This window comes from Tamandua tetradactyla, chromosome 14 (assembly GCF_023851605.1).
Source record: "Tamandua tetradactyla isolate mTamTet1 chromosome 14, mTamTet1.pri, whole genome shotgun sequence".
NCBI classification, from domain to species: Eukaryota; Metazoa; Chordata; class Mammalia; order Pilosa; family Myrmecophagidae; genus Tamandua; species Tamandua tetradactyla.
In genome coordinates, this window is record NC_135340.1 from 33,496,204 (window position 1) to 33,500,771 (window position 4,568).

The 4,568-nt window shown below is 39.8% G+C and overlaps 1 long non-coding RNA gene across 1 annotated transcript; it reads right to left on the reverse strand.

The window, feature by feature from the left end:
• Positions 1–1,564: 1,564 nt before the first annotated feature.
• Positions 1,565–4,355, reverse strand: LOC143654890 (uncharacterized). The gene is made up of 3 exons (XR_013162020.1): positions 4,084–4,355; positions 2,334–2,453; positions 1,565–2,163 (listed from the first exon to the last, which is right to left on the reverse strand). It is a non-coding gene; the product is annotated as an uncharacterized LOC143654890 (long non-coding RNA).
• Positions 4,356–4,568: the final 213 nt, after the last annotated feature.

The window sequence follows — 4,568 nt, forward strand, 5'->3', positions numbered from 1 at the left end:
TTCAGGTAAATCTGAAGGACATCAAATCCTCCAGGGCCCTTTTGTTCTTGGGACTCTCCCTGACATGGTAGTTTTCTATCAGAGAAATCCAGGGCATTCCAGCAGCTGAGAAGACAGCAATTTTCTTGGACATTTAATAGGAGCCTTTATTTCTGTTGTGGGCACTCTATAATCCATTGGGATGTCAGAAAAGTGTTTTGTGTTGTGTATTAATTTATAAGCTGCCAGAATGCTATGTATCAGAACTAGAACAGCTTTTAAAAGGAATAATTTTATAAGTTTCAAGTTTACAATTCTAACAATTGTAATTCTAAATATACCCAAACTAAGGCATCCAGAGAAAGATACCTTAATTCAAGGAAGGTTGATGGTCAGGAAAACCCCTGTCAGCTGGGGAGTCACATGGCTGCCATCTTCTGGTCCTTTGTCCCAGGGCTCCATTGCTTTCAGCCTCTGTTCCTGTGGGGGTTCCTCACTTTCCTTCTCTGGGGATGGCTTCCATCTCTTCACTTCCCTTGGCTCTCCAGTTTCTAGCTTGCTTAACAAGTCATGGCAACGTCTGCTGTGCTTCAAGCATCTCCAAACAAATGTGTCTGTTCTCCAAGTGTCAGCATCTGTGTCAGCTTTGGACTATGAAGTTTCCGTCAGTTCTGTTGTTTCTTAGGTTTCTCAAAAATGTTTCCCCTCTTAAAGACTCTAGTAAACTAATCGAGACCCACCTGGAATGGGTGGGGTCAGTCCTGGAGAGGCAAAGTGAGGCACCCCCACAGGAACAGAGGCTAAAAGCAATGGAGCCCAGGAGCAAGGGACCAGCAGCTGCCAGCCATGTGACTCCCCAGCTGACAGAGCTGTTCCAGACCCATCGGCCTTTCTTGAATGAAAGTAACCTCTCGTTGGTGCCTTAATTTGGACACTTTCACTTCCTTAGAACTGTAAACTTCTAACTTATTAAATTCCCTTTGTAAAAGATGTTCCAGGGGTGCACAGGTGGTTCAGTGGTAGAATGCTCACCTTACATGCAGGAGACCGTGGTTCAATTCCCAGACCATGCACCTAAAAAAAAAAAAAAAAGCCATTCAATTTTTGGTATGTCACACTCTGGCAGCTTACAAACTAATACAACTTGTATATTCCACAGTAAAATGAACTCCAAAGACTTTTTGACATTGTTCAGCCCTATGCATTTATTTCTGGACTGATGCACACTCAGATTTCAGAACAGAGTCATCCCAGTGTCAGCAACAATCACCTCTCTTGTGGCATAGTAAGTTTAGCTCTCATATAAATAAAGAGGTGTGCATATGTCCCTGCAGAACCATTTACAGCTCACTGCAAAAAACTGAATCAAACAAATTCATAAAAGACTATGAAACAGCATGATATGAAAAATTAGTAAACATGCAGAGAGATTTCAAGACCCTCCTTATTTAGAACAATGACTGAAAAATGAATACTTATTAAACAATAGATCTGAATAGCTAACAATTCATGCATATTTTTACTGATTCTTATACCTGAATTTAACCAATTCTTCCAGGTCAATTGAATCAACAACTGGTAAATTTCTTCTTTTGGCTGCTTTTGTGTTTTTTGTCAGTCAGAAATTCTGGATGTCTAACCTTAAACCAATGATTCATGGGTAAGGATGTTTTTAATAAATTGTAATTCTGGATTATGTCTATGAGGTCAACAAGTATTTTCTTAGAATAAGCATTCTTTTTCTAGTTCTATGCCTGTGCTACCACAGCCCTAGCCACTTCCTGTCTGTGATGGTGATCTCCCTTTGGTCCCTAAGCAGTCAGGTGTCTTGAGCAAAGCCCTGGGGTTTTTGTACACCTCTCTCTAGCAGGTCTCTCAATGTGGGCTCCCTCATTGCACAGAAATACACAGCTGAGTCCCCCAACTGTGAAGCTGAGATGACAAGGCTAATGGATTTGGTGGCTTTCTGGAAGTTCAATGAGAAGCGGCCTTCTCTCACATTTTGCTGGTTATAAGAGTCCTGACGAATGAGAAAAATCATCTCTCCACTGCTTGGTTGCTTGTACCAAAAGAGACCATAATTACTTTCCCCAGTATCATATGTGCAGTTCAGGGTCACAGTCTCCTTCTCCTGCACCACGATTGTTGGTTGGGTTTGAGTCACCTTCTGGGCAGCACTGGATCCTGAAAGGAAAAGCACAGCATCAGAAGGTTTAAAATATCAGTGGTAGAGGACAAGACAATACTGTTTTAGCACTCTGTTACCTGTCCTTCCCAAAATTCTCAGAAGCCACTGCCTGTGCCCCCAGAAATTAAGTCATAGAGAAGCTCACTTTCACTGGAGCCACCCCTACCTAGCCACACTGAAGCCATGACCACCTTCAGCAAACTGAGGAATGACATGTTAGATCTCTTCCTTTGATACTGGCTTCTTCATCGATTTCAGGGTTCTTCACCTCTTCACTGAGGTGAACCTTACAAGGAAAGAAAGAAATAGTGAGCTCTGTGCTGCTGCTGCCTCAGAACAGGAAGCAGGGGTTTCCTGGTACAGCCCATTAGTGTGTGTCATGTCAAAGTCCTCTGTGTACTGACTGAGAATGTAGTCCAACCCAACCCTTAATGTGATAACAATCACATCTGGAAATAAACAAGTGAAATTTTATATTGAAAGGAGGATTGATGATTCGACCAACTGCTGTGTTCAGTCATTGCATGTATGACAGAACAGGGGGCAGGGAAAAGCAAAAAATTCTACATGCAATGGATTATAGAACCAACTTAAGATATAATAATCATGTATTTTCAGACCTGTGTATGGTGAAATTCAACCTAAACTGAAATTTATTCACATTGTAAAAAAATTCATTGTGATTCATACTAATCCCTGTGACCCCTTTGAACCTACTAACACCTGGGATCTGCTCCATGCAACCTTCTCTAATTAATTACATAGAAATCTCCATCCTCACTGCAAGTGCTTGTTTTGTTGTCTGTGTTGTGGTCAAACAGTAGCAAAAACTAACCTCTTTTTGCTGAAAATTTAGAGTGGAGCCCTCAGATACTAAGTCCTGATATAAAAAAGCTCTTTACTTCCCTATGGAGTCTTGACAGCCCAGCCTTACTAAGAAAGGCCACATCTGACACCAGGGTTTGTTCATTAGGTTTTCAAGACTTGGAATTAATAGTTTCCCCATTAAGACAACTGGAATCCTAAAGGAGCCAGAGCAAGCCACTATATTCCATATCTCAAGATGACAGGAATATATTCTAAGTCAGCCCATAATTTCCAAAGACCAGCTAAAGTTATAGAATCATTGATTGTGATAAGCCTTTCTTTTTGTATGATCATTAAAGTTAGGCTTGTGATCTAGGAATATTAGTCGAACTGTATGGCAAGCAACAAATACCCCTGATCATAGCCTATTCTGAATTTACCATTAAATCTGATGGTAGCACATACATTGCAAACTGACTAAAAAATCCAATATTTTCTTCTAATTGACTAAATATGAAAAATTATTAAATTATTCTTCACATATTATTTAACTCTACTGTTCTTCTCAATCCAGGGAAATCTGATGATTGTGCTTCTGTCATCCAATAAGTATCCATGTTCAGTACAGATCTTTTAGACATTCACATTAAAAATCCTGACAACTTTTTTTGATAGGGCTTATCACAAAAACTAAAAAGTAAATATTCAAGTGTGGTTATTCAATCACTATGCTAGTCTACTTTATAAAACCCAATCCCTTATCAGAAGCCAAATAAATTCAAATAGCTGCACCTGTGTCTCTCTCTTGGACATGTCAAATTTTTTATTATAAATTCATCTAGTGGTAGCCAGAATGACTTTTATGAGACTCACAACTTCTAAATACTTTGCAAGATTTCTTAATCTGCAGAGGGAGAACCTGCGTCCCTATTAAAAGTACACATCAAATATATGTGTACTTTTATCATAAGGACAAAGGCCCACAGTATAAATATACTATAAAAGCTAGAAAAAATTCTGGAAAAGTGAACAGAACAAATGAAACATTAAAATTGAAGCTAGTCATCATAGCAGACACCCTTGGACTCCCGTGGCTAATGCATTCTTACCCTCAGCGATTGGGACTTCCATTCTTCTCCCTCCTTAAATCACAGATTGTTTTACTATGAACTGGTCACCAGTGGGCCCATGTAACTTGGAATTTCCCATTCCATACTTATTCATATCTTTTACAGACTGAACTAGATAAATAAAACCATGATACTTAGTCCTATCATCAGCAGATAAGGGTTGCCTCTCTTGGTCTTTCACCTCATCTGCCTTTATATGACCAAACCTTAGGTGACCTGGTGGTCTGGAAAAAATCCAGGGAAAGGCTGTCATTGACCCTTGTGGAAATGACCTCATCAGGTACTCCTTACCAAGAGTTCAACAGACAAAATGCTGGGAATTGATCCTTCATAAATGCTTCCCAAGTAACATGACGTCAATTACCTTTAAACAGCACAGATTGAAAAATTGAACTGCGTTTCCCAAGATAATTGTCAGAAGCAAACAGTTCATGGAAGTGAAGGGCTGATGTAAATCTCGAAGC